Raw genomic sequence first — 13,197 nt, forward strand, 5'->3', positions numbered from 1 at the left:
GATAAGGAAGAGTACCACCTATCTTGACCTGTCACAGCCTTACAAGGGAAAACATAATAATTAACAGAAACTAATACAGAATAAAGAGAAGGGATGGATGGAAGCTTCTGATTTCCTTTGCAATAAATACAAGTATGATTACAAAGTTATCTTATTCTATAATTACAAAAAAGCTCATCTTTTCTATTTTCAATTTTTTCTAAACATCAAAACCACAAAACATAAGAGCATTTTTTTTTGTTTTACTCAGAAAATCTCTAAAGATTTTCCAGTCAGCCATAAATGGCAGATATAGTCTTTTCTCTAATCAAACAAATTAATTTAATCATCTCTGCAAGAACTTATCACTGGTTCTTTTGCAATCAGCCTCTTATTCTTCAGCGTGGTGGTTGATACTACCCTACTCTATTGTCAGGGTACCATTTTGGTTTCTTAAAAACTAGCACTCAGAAAACTGCATTGATTATTAGTGTGTTATTGATAACATTGAACTATGCTGACCTGTTTAGTCTGCACTGTGATCATCTCGTTCTTAATGTCTTTCAGAAAATTGATGTGAGTTTAGAAGTATTTTAAAAGTACTTACTTGCCCTGAAGCAGATTCATCCATATCCCCATCTCACAGAGATTACCCTACATACAGCTACATTTTCTCTTATAGATACGGATAGAGCTAAATCAGCTATTCCAGGAATTATCTCAGTCCAGCTGCTAAGAGTTCTTTGTAAACATACTTTACAGGTCAGCCATTGCTGCAGATAATCTCTCATATCAAAAATTGAATAATCTCACTAATATGAACCTTATCTCCAATTATAATTTACTGTTTTGAAATTTTGCTTGAATTTTAATTACACACTTGGTTTCTGTGCAAAATTCTCCTTCAGTTCATAGTATAAAACAAGAACCTGCAGCCTTAGTTAGTAAAACGGGAAAGGCATTTATGCAGCTACAGCAACATTTGAACAATCTGTCTTCAAAATGACGTTACAGGCATAAGGAAAATGTTGGACTTTAATGCAGTCTTGGTTTATTATCAAGTTAATTACCTTGATAACTGCAATAAAACATAATCAGATGTTTCATACATTTAGATATAGCTTAACAATACTTCTTGGAACATCTTATTGTTTAGAACTACATTGAAAAATCTGGGCTTATATGCATCATCATCTTTATCTCGAAATCTATCCTAATAATATCTATTTTAAATAATCTGGCTTTTCTTATAAATTTAGCATCTTTAAGAAGAGGGTGAACTACAAAGAAATTCATCAATTTGCTGTTTACATCAATTTGTGTACTTAAATGAGAAATTGAGAGTATCGTATCAGTGAAAAAACAAGAAATTGTTTTTTTAATTGATTTTGGATTCCTATAATTAAGACCGAATTCTACTTTGTGGAATCCCTTCCTATCAAAAATATACAAACTGTGTTTCACATACTGTCTTGTTTGGGAAGAACTCTGAATATTCTCTAAAACTCAAGATTCAGAAGGAATGTATAAAATTACTGTTTTGGAAAAAGAATGTTTTAAAAAATTCCAGATTGGTCCACTTTTCCTATGGACTATGCCATTCTGAGACAGTTCAGTGATAAACTGCACTGATCAGGTACCACAAGCTGCTTCCCAAATGGAGCATTTATTTTTGAAAATGGCCAATACGTCCCTATAGAATCCAGTGACAGGATGGATCACTGTGGAATACATCAGAAAATTCTGTTTCTGAATCAGTGAGCTTTCCTTAATTACAAACATCTGCTATTTTAGAAAATCAATAATACATAATGCCAGGGAAGAATTCTAAACAGAAATTTATTATACTTGTTCTATGTAATTTTCCTCTCTGAAAATAAAGTCTATTTTATTTCATTCCTCTTCTTTGAAATAAGTTGAGTATATGGCTAAATTGCAGTAGACCAGACTTAAATGGAGTTTGGTAGTTTGTGTTTCTGCTTGTTTTGTGAAACCCAGCCATTCCCATAGCAACCTATGTGAACCAGATCATCACTTTAAGCCATAACATGGTTTATGTGAGCATAATATGCTATGAGAACATAAGAACTGTGTTTTTTTAAAAAACCTACTTTTGCAGTTAATTTAATGTGTAGTTTCTTCACAAAAATTCTCATGCTTAGCACTTCACAGTGACAAAGCTGTTTCACAATAATGTGTTAAATTGTCTTTCACTTTATATACACATACTCATATATATTCATCAATGAAGACTGATATATTGAAAACCTTACTAAAACAATTACACACATTTCATGCACAAACTATATAAGCAAGCATCTACATACAATACATATGTTACTATGTATCTCAATGAATGAGTTCTTGTATCATTGTAAGGTGTCTGGGAGGGATATTTTGCCTGCCTATGTATGTATTTTTTAAAATTTTTATTTATTTATTTATTTATTTGTTTGTTTGTTTATTTATATATATATATATTTATTTTAATTTTATTTGGTTTGTCAATTGCTTACAAGATAATAGGCATAAGTAAAAACATAGTTGTGAATACATGGATACATATAAGAAAAATAAAAGAAACAATAGGACAGGGACGGTAGGCATGTTGGTGCGCTTATGCACGCCCACTACAGACCTCTTAGGAAAGGGGTGAGGTCAATACTAGACAGTCTAAGGTTAAAGTTTTTGGGGTTTGGAGAAGAAACCACAGAATCAGGTAGAGTATTCCAGACATTGACCACTCTGTTGCTGAAGTCATATTTCCTGCAATCAAGTTTGGTGCGATTAACCTTGAGTTTGTATCTATTGTTTGCTCTTGTATTGTTATGGTTGAAGCTGAAGTATTCATTGACAGGTAGGACACTTCAATGTATGATTTTATATAGGACATTGCAATGTATGATTTTATACATCCGAAAGCACCAGCCTGAGGATGGCGAGTGGGACCTCGCTGAAACGTCGCCAAGATACGAATATATATATATATATATATATATATATATATATATATATATATATATATATATATATATATATATATATATATATATATATATATATATATATATATATATATATATATATGGTGTTCGCTTGGTTAGTTCGGTATTTTCCCACGTCATTGTAGTTGTTCTTTTAAAGTTGTAGCAACGTTTCAGCAGAATCTCATCTGCCATCATCAGGCTTCTGTATATGAGATTCTGCTGAAACGTTGCTACAACTTTAAAAGAACTACAATGACGTGGGAAAATACCCGAACAAAGCCGAATGCCATACATACATACATACATACATACATACATATATATTACAATATATATATATATAATACAATATATATATATAAAGTGCTATATGGTATTCAGCTTTGTTCGGGTATTTTCCCACGTCATTATAGTTGTGCTTTTAAAGTTGTGGGAAAACTTTGAAAAAGCAAACCATTCGATAAGTTCCGAAAACTTAAGAAAACATAATACACTATATATATATATAAACTATATATATATATATATATATATATATATATATATATATATATATATATATATATATACACACACAATATATGTGTGTGTGTGTGTGTGTGTGTGTGTATGCATGCATGCATGCACATAGGAGCTCCAAAATAATATCTGTAAAGGCTTAGATAATAGATCCAGTACATCCAACTATCTACTCTTCACCATTAACACAGTGATGGCAAGACAGGTAGGCTTTGATGCCTTGCCAGTGATTCAAAAGATGGCTCTACCTGATATATATATAGTACAATAAAAAGCTGCAAACATTCCAAGGTAGGGTTTTTTGTTTTTGTTTTTGCTATGAAGCAATGCCAGAGAACAGAACACATGGTAGGCTTAGAAAAACAGATTTAAGCCATTCAAATGGTCTCAATCATAGAGGCAATTCCTCTTAATAATCAAGCAATTCAATCAAATAGATTTATGGAAAAAGTTATATAAAAAGAACACTAGCTTAAGGTTGGGTGATCCATCAGCAACCAAAAAGAAAAACTACCCTGAAGTGAATTTTTGTATCCACAGGCAATTAAAATTTATGAAATATTATAGACCAAGGAAGCAAAATTGACCAACTATTCTATGACAGATCATCAAATACTAATCTGACCACTGGGATAGAGAAGAACACAACTTCCAATCATCAATAATTTGGGATAAAAAAGTGGCAAGGAAGCTGTTAATTGAATGACAGAGACTCATATTTAATGGGCAATATTGCATGATGATTACTGAATTTTATTATATCTATTGTCCCATCATCAGGAATACTATTGGCATAAGACTCGAGGAAATCCCCAACATTGACTAATAATGAGCAAGAACTTCCTTGGGGATTAAAAAAAAGATTCCAGTAACTGTTTAATCAGCACTTGTTAAATATGTAAATCAAGCTCACATCCATGAAAATCTTTGCACTGTGCAAAGGGCAGTCTTTGGGGGCATGTTGTTTTAAATGGTGTACAGCTTGGCATTATCTGTGAACCAGACCAATAAGAACTATTGAAACACTGCCTTAGCACAAATGTGGAAACCTATATTACCACGCAGCACTGGTAAAGAGAAAGGGAGAAGGAAAACAACCACAATCAGCAATGTTGTGTCCTGGTTTAAGCAATCTAAATTTAAATGATTTGTATGCGTACTAAGCATACTTTATAAAAGTTCTTGGGAGGGTGGAAATTAAAAACAAAGCAAAATGATAGAAAAATTGCAAGCTAATATGAAAATTCATTAATATGAACAGGCATTATATTATGGTAGATTTACCGACTGCATACTTAATTCCTTAATTTAAAGCATTCTTATTCTCATGTCTCATTCATATTCTACAAAATGCTGTTACATAATTAGCTTATGTTTATAACAATCATAATAACCAAACAATTGTACACCTTTATAGACGTATTAGGTTTATAGATGAACTAAGGAAGAATGATATATACAGAACTCCCCAAAGGCCACCGCTGTGTTGAAATTTGCAACCATCTCTCTCAAATCCAAATCAGAGTTTATACAAAGAATATAAACCACATGCAGCATAAACACTGAACAAAAACAGGCAAAGATCACGCATGTCCTTTTTTTACAGCTGGAATGTAATGGTTGAACCAAATCAAACCGTCTGAGCACAAAAAATAGAAATTTGTTTTTAAGAAATTTTGTTCTTATATCAACTGTCTTTCATTGTAGAAATACAATGCTATTCATAATCAAAAGTATTCCACATCTGTGGGCACAGAATTATCAGCCATATTTTGGAAATGAACAGGGAAAAATTATTTATTGTCTTCCTAACTCTCATTATCTTTTCATATTGCTATTTTTCTTTTTCTGAATAAGGTCAGAAACAATGACCAATCTTACTAATGAAGCTGAGTCAATCCCTTATCACATTTTTGTACATCCTTCTGTTTCAGAAGTGTTTAAGAATGATAGCATTATTTCTACTGAACAGGGTTTGTTGCAACAACCTCTTTGAAGTAATCCATTGGGCTAAGCCAACATTTTAATTATCAGTTACTATTTGATGAAGAGATTAGCTATTTAAATAATGCAATACCAAATGTGATGCTGTTTTTTTCCAACTTACAAAAAAAATGTGTCATTTCTAAATTGGAGAGCTCATTTTATATTTGAGAAATCATAATGGAACAACTTATACCCATTCACTGTGTATGAATATTTAACAGCGTTTACCAGCTGTGTTCCTTTTATAGAACTGAAGGCATTTCAAACAAATGTTTAGCACCTTTGATCATTTTTAGTTTATTTAATTGGAATCACTCAACTCACCAGCCAAATGCAAAAACCTCTGTTCCTGCAGTCTACTCATGAGGAGCAACTATCCAGAGTGCAGGTGGGTAATCTCATGACCTCTCTTTTTTCAAGAGAAACTTTGATGGCCAGAAGTTACCATTTGACCTCCAATCTCCACCGCAATGCTGCCCCATCTCCTTCAGGGACAGTTAATTTGCGATGAATCCCACCCTCCAGAAGTTCCCCCTTGGATCAGAAATTAATCTGGCTAATGAACACATTTGCCTGCTCTGCTCTCAAATGCTCGTGTTTGGTTTTTTTTAGGGGTTCTGTAACTGTTCCATTAATAGCTTAGTAATATAAACCATTGCTGCAGGTATCACATAAACTATGAGCGAATGGCAATAATCCCCGAAGTGTGCGTCACGACAAACTAGTGTGTTCCTGAAGGCCTTGCAGCAAGGGAAAATGAAATATAATACATGTGCTTGCAAGTACAAAAAAAACAAAAACCCACCCACAGTTAAGGTTAAAAGGTTCTGCCAAAGGATAGATTAGAATCAGGATCTCTCTGTTAACATTCCTAACCAATGTGACAAAGGCATTCATCAAACTTCATTTATCCATATCTTCACTGCTACTGAGCAATGTTTCTACAAGACAAAAAGGCTTTTACTAGCTGAAACTCTGCTGAACTTCATTTTTGGACACTGCCACAATAATTATGCTTTATAGAGCTTAGTTCTACATAATGCTAGAGGAGGAATGTTTTACTATTATTTAAACTAGGCACAATGGTCTAGTTTTCACATATCACCACATCATAATAGATGCCTCTGCCTAGTTGAACCAACTTATTAACTTACTAAGAATGAGCTACACCTTTTTCAGCTCTTCCCTTAGAATTTTATTTTATTACAAAGTGGTCCTTATTATATTTCTCAGATTCAGCTCCACTTGAGACTCCAGAGAGTCCTACATTTAAGATATGCATGCAAATTTTCTACTCTCAAATGCTCAGGCTCTATACACCTCATGGTAGAAACAAGGGCTGAAAAATTATGGAGTACAAAGCCCTAAACATTGACAGTCCCAATCCTAAGACATGTAATCATTAGAGGAGGAATTGACAGTACAGCAACCACAGAGACAACCAAATTTTGGTGTTATACCTATTTTGGTGTTATACCAAAATAGGACAAAATGTATTTGTAAATTTAGAAGGTATTTTCATTTTCCTTGAATTTTAATATATTGTTTGCATTACATAAAGGTTAAAATATATCTAAAGCTTTTTATACAACTCTGCAGGTCAAAGAAGATACAAAAACAATGAAATTCCTTTTCGATAAATCTGTACAGGTAGTCCTCAACTTACAACAATTCATTTAGTGACTGTTCAAAGTTAGAACAGCACTGAAAAAAGTTACTTATGTTCGTTTTTCACACTTATGACCATTGCAGCATCCCCATGGTCATGTGATCAAAATTTGGATGCTTGGTGACTGGTTCATAATTATGACGGTTGCAGGGTCCTGGGGTCATATGATCCCTTTTGCGACCTTCTGACAAGCAAAGTCAATGGAGAAGCTGGATTCACTTAACAAACGTGTTACTAACTAACTTAACAACTGCAATGATTCATTTAACAACTCTGGCAAGAAAGGTTATAAATGGGGCAAAATTCACTTAACAAATGTCTCACTTAACAACATAAAGTTTGGGTTCAATTGTGTTCATAAATCGAGAACTACTTATATGCCATTTTTGATTTGAAAATACTCTTGATGAGGATCTCCAGATTATAAGGACAGCTTCGAGTGCTATTATTTTAATGAAAAAATGCCACCTTTAATGATATATTTTATTGCAAGCTTTAAACTTTCATTCAATCGCATGTATACAATGTTGCTATCTTTATTTATTTACCAATAGAATGATTTGCAACAGTATTTCTGAATACATAAACCACAATAGATCTAAAGCAATAGGAAACAAAAATATTTTCTCAGACACAATCTGTTCATTAGTTTAACACTAGCTTGCACTTGTCTGTGCTGGATGCAACAAATATATTTTATCCTAGAGCCGTGATGGCAAACCTATGGCACGCATGCACCACAGGTGGCACGCAGAGCCATTTTGTGTGGGCATGCGAGCCCCAGCCAAACTTACCTGCACTGCATTGCGCATGCGCGTGCCTCCCAGCTGATTTTCGGCCTGTTTGAGGCCTTTTTCCCACTCCCAGAGGCTCAAGAGAAGCCTCTGCAGTCTTTGGAGGCTGAAAAAAAAAAAAGCTGGTTTCAGCACTACTGGTATTTCCAGAAATACCAGAAGTGCAGAAAACGGAAGTGCCAAAATGGGCCCATTTTTCGGCTTCCAAAGGATGCAGAGGCTTCCTCGAGCCCCTGGGAGGGAGAAAATGGCCTCGCCTAGGCTCCAGAGTCCCTCTGAAGGCTGAAAATGGGAAATTCTGGTGTTTCCAGAAGGCCCATTTTTCGGACCCCTGAGGCTGCAGAGGCTTCCCTCGAACCTTTGGGAAGGCAAAAAGGCCTCAAACAGGCCGAAAAACAGCTATGAGGCGCGCACATGAGCAGTGCAGGTAAGGGGGGGGGTTGCACGTACATGCGCAGGAGGGCAGGGCACATTGCATTATGGGGGCTGGCGCATGCGCGCGTTCAGCACACCACAACAAAAAGGTTCGCCATCACTGTCCTAGAGTTTCCTATGATTTTGAGACCATGACACCCCAAATTCCTAACCACTTTGGTTACTGGCTAAAAATTATCCTCAATTGCTCATTCAGAATGAATTTTTTGCAAAGTGAGTCTTATTAAACTTCTCTTGCAAAGTAAGTGATTGTTATAAGTTTTAACTCCCATTACAATGATTTTTGTAAGGGTTACTTGTTGGCCTCTGAGACATTCTTTCTAATCATAAAAAAAATCAGCATTTGAAAATACAATAGTATCAAGAAACTTAAAGAAATATATTGTGTTTATTAATGCTTTGGACTATGGATAAGAATTAGGAATCCCCCTCCAACCCCATGTTCAACTCAGATTAGAAGACAAATCATGGCAGTATTTTTTTTTTTAATTTCTTGTCATTAATCATAACGGAATTTACTTGGGATTCTAAGTGACCTCTCATCTGGGCACTGTTGAGACCTGCATAGCTACCTACATGGCATACCTCAAACATACATTCATGAAAAAGGGGATAATTTTTGTCGAATACAAATTCCATTTCTTTTTCTTCCTCCTCTTTATGATTCTGACTAATAATAAGAAAGTGGTTCCAGGGATATGTCTGCCTGAATATATCCAGATATTCAACATAAAACCCTGGTTCTATTTGTTCACTTGGGAGTACAGCTTCAGGTATGATTATTATTAGCTACAGGCAGCACATTAAATTATATTTAATATAAATAAAAATAAAAAATGCAAATTGATATTTCTTAACGATAACATACTGTAAATTAAAATGAAAATTGACATTTCTTAGTAAATTACTCTATACTACAGGTAATCTCGATTTATGACCACAGTTGAGCCCAAAATTTCCATTTCTAAGCAAGGCAGTGGTTAATTGAGTTTTGCCCCATTTTATGACTTTTTTTCCCATAGTTGGTAAACGAATCGCTGCAACTGTTAAGTGAATCATATGATTATTAAGTAAATCTGGCTTCCCCCATTAACTTTGCTTGTTGGAAGCCAGCTGGAATGGTTATGAATGGTGATCACATGACCTCAGGATGACGCAACTGTCATAAATACATGCCAGTTGCCAATCACCTAAATTTGATCACATGACCATGGAGAAGCTGCAAAGGTCGTAAGTGTGAAAACCAGTCATAAGTTATTTTTTTCAGTGATGTTATAATTTTGAACTGCCACAATTGTCATAACAACTCCAGCAGGTAGATCTGAAAGGGACTAAGGTTGATAGTATGCTAAGAAGTAGAACAAATCATACTTATTTTTCTTAAGAGGAAGACTAGGTTTTTCTCGAACTGGTTCATACATCTTTCATACATCCCTGCATCTCTATTATTATTATTGTACATATATCCTGTCTTTACGCTGAAACAAAAGACAGCACAAATGGAACCTTCCCTCATTTTATCTCATCAAGACAAAATTTTCATCCTTTCTTTTTAGGATGAAAAATAATGCTTGGCCAAGTCATCAAAGCAGGGTTTGAATTGAGCTTCTTCTTAGACCCAGTTCAACATTTTAATTATTGTACCACATTGGTTCTCTTAAAAGTACACACCTCCAGTCAAGAGAAATAAGATTCTTCAACAGCATAAGCAACTTTCTACTATTTCCAGAATATAGTCCAACACTTCAGGAGTATAGGACAATAAAATATAGTCACAAATAGTTTAGTCTGATCTGCCTTTTTCAATGGAAAAAAAGCCTCTTCGGTAGAGGGTATCTATTTGTGTGTCCGCCAAACATTGCTGAAATATACAAAAATGAAAACCAAAACCCTATATATTTTGATATAGATACTCTTTACCTGAAGCAAAGGTAGAAAAGTTTAAGTTAAAAAAGCACTTTGTTTCCTTTCTTTTTTCCTGCCCATAATTCACAGGGCTAGAAAACAAACACATGCAAAATACCGTCAGATGCATATGCTATAGAAAGAGACATAGTCCAATTCATTATGTCAGGCATAATTGCCCCAAAGGAAGCAGTTAGGAAGATACACACATACAGCATTGAACCCAAGATCCTCTGTAGTCTGCCATTGTGTAAGAAGTCACTCTTTATCTATTCATGTTGCTTGCTATAACCCCTAAAGTAAAAGCACAATATAAATATGATAAAATTAAGGATATACACAGGGATAGCTCAGTTCAGACTAACAACAGCCACAGCCACAGCAAGGCATGTTCCTCAGTCATAACTGAAACAGGAAAACTTCCTTAAATAGTACATCTATTCTTGTCCAATTACACACACACACACACACACACACACACACACACACACACACACACACCATACCAATGTATCATGCAGAACAGCCATACCAAGAAACATAGGTTGTTGTTATCTTTTTGGCAAGCCAATGCTGTATAAAGCAACCTGCAACGAACAATGTAACAGCTCACAGAGCACTGTTGGCATAGCAACAGGCAGGCCCACCACACTGTAATTTTTACCCCAGACCTCCACTCCCAAACTTAAAAAGTCCATTTTCTAAACTCAATAGCAAGGTATTTCTTCACTTTTATGACGCTTACTGACTCCAGGATCAGTTTTATGACCCTAAACTCTAGCAAGTGTCACTGCATAACAAGCACTTTATCACAATAGAAGCCTCTTGCACCAAATCTTAAAACTGTAGAGTAAAATATGCAGATATCACTCCCTTTCAAACCATCACAAAAACCTTAGTCAAAAACAATTATCATTATATAAGGTACTTTTTGAATGATGAATTATTTTCTCACTTACCCTGAAAACTATCCTGTAAACTAATCATGAGTAAAAGACAAAAATTGACAATTTTTACATCATGTTCCATTCTCAGACTTCTCCAAATGCATGCATACACAAAGCCACATACAAACCTACATTGGTCAAACAAGATAGAAATAAATGCCTAAAAAGTTGTAAGACCACATATGGAAGTCAGAGAGAAGAAAAAAATAAGGGAGGAAACAGAAATATGCACATTAGAATTGCAGTGATATGAAAGACTGAAGTTAACTTTAAAAAAAGATTTCTGTTGGACAAAAGCACCCACCTATCAATCTTGAAGAATATTTAATGTTGTAAGAGGGAACAATGCACAGATGTTGTCTACTAACACCCAGTCCCAAAGCCTGTTGCAAGACAGAAAGTGAAAAATGGCTTTCAGCCGCCAATATTATTGCACAACAAAACACACACCCTGCTGTGCTCTGCTGCTGCTATAACATAAGCTATCAAAAAAAAGAACATGACATGGGAGTTTCAGCACACGTTACTGAATTGAGAAAAGATAAGTCATAATTCTTGGGTCCTGTCACTCTGAAGTTGATTGTACAGGTATTATCAACATATCTGAAAATCAGAACTTTGAACAATCCTAGTACTTAAATCATTTCCCCTGCCAACACTGCCACACAGACAGAATTTCTGACAGTTCATCCATGTCTTTAAACTTTGAAAAAATATTTAATCATAATTAACAAAACTTCCTGAGGCACACACTTACAAAATGTAGAGCCTAAAAATATATCAGCTTTCTGTTATAATTAAAATTATGAGGCCATTAAATGTTTTTAAGATATCAAAATAGAGTCACCTACTCACTGAGACATAATAGCCAGTAAGGAGAAGACAAAAATTATGTGCAACTACAGTAAATTGCTAGTCTGAATCCCTTTTCTCCATCATGCTATTAGATTTGGTATGTTCATATGGTTCAATTAAGGATTAGGGCTCCCTTGTTACACTGTAGCATCTAGTAACTCAGCTACCATGTTTCAGTGTTAAACTAGTGCTGTTTTCTTATATTAAAATATGATTGTTTATTTTCAGAATACCAAAAATAAATTTCATACCAACTTGCCTACATGACTAAGAATCATTCCCTAGACAATAAGGCAAGACAGCTTCACTAAATAATCTGACATCATTTTTTTTACCAACTCAGAATATTATATTACGATTTAATCAAAATATTTAAATAGAGACCAATGAAGTTAATGTGTAAATAAATCTGCCCATCCAAAAAGATAATAGGATATATATTATGGGGAAATAAGATTTAGAGAAAATGCCAACTGTTAAAACTTCACAGCATTGGGATAAACTGTCTAAGTTGTAAAACCTCCTCTCTTCTGAAGAGGATTTTAAAAAAGATAAATCAACATGTGTTGGGAAGATTTCATCATAGTATCTCAGCTTGAAGAACTGAGGAGAAGGGGCTACACTAGGTTAACTAATTCCTTTTGAATTCTAAGTGGTTTCTTGCAAATAGAAACTCTTCTCAGCACCAAATGAATAGATCATGAAATTTGATTCTACTGAACAGCAGTGCATCTGTCAGACAAATAGGAACAGTCTGACTGCAATCTCGAAGCTGTAGGCAGAGCTTTCCAACCTTGACCACTATGTGGACTTCAACTCCCAGAATTCCCTAGCCACTTCGATTCATGTCTTTGAATACTTAGCATGCAATGGGCAAACTCATCCCACCATTCCAGAATTATTCTTCACTGGCATACATAAGCAGCAAACAACAGCTGTCCATCACAAACAGGAAAAACTCATAGCAGTATAAATTGCACAAAGAAAACCTTGTGAAAAATGGCTCTCTAATGCAGTTGATATTTCCAAAAATGCAACTGATACATATAGGAGCCAATGAATGACAAATAAATAAACAACTCTTCCAAGTTTGCAATATAGTAGCACCTCCAAAGTACTGA

General features: G+C 34.7%; 1 protein-coding gene across 2 annotated transcripts in view; it reads right to left on the bottom strand.

Moving 5' to 3' along the window:
* C3H1orf21 (chromosome 3 C1orf21 homolog) overlaps positions 1–13,197 on the bottom strand; it is a 148,021-nt gene that overhangs the window by 132,934 nt on the left and 1,890 nt on the right. Inside the window, exon 1 of one of the 2 annotated variants that reach the window (XM_087960852.1) lies at positions 5,796–6,092. The exons of the other annotated variant lie outside the window; for it this stretch is intronic. The gene's annotated coding sequence lies outside the window, so the exon portion shown is untranslated. Of the gene's footprint in view, positions 1–5,795; positions 6,093–13,197 lie in introns of those variants that run through there. 2 annotated transcript variants of the gene reach the window in all.

The sequence above is a fragment of the Notechis scutatus genome, chromosome 3 (assembly GCF_049901735.1).
Source record: "Notechis scutatus isolate UNSWTSFEM ecotype Mainland chromosome 3, rNotScu1.2, whole genome shotgun sequence".
Lineage (NCBI taxonomy): Eukaryota > Metazoa > Chordata > Lepidosauria > Squamata > Elapidae > Notechis > Notechis scutatus.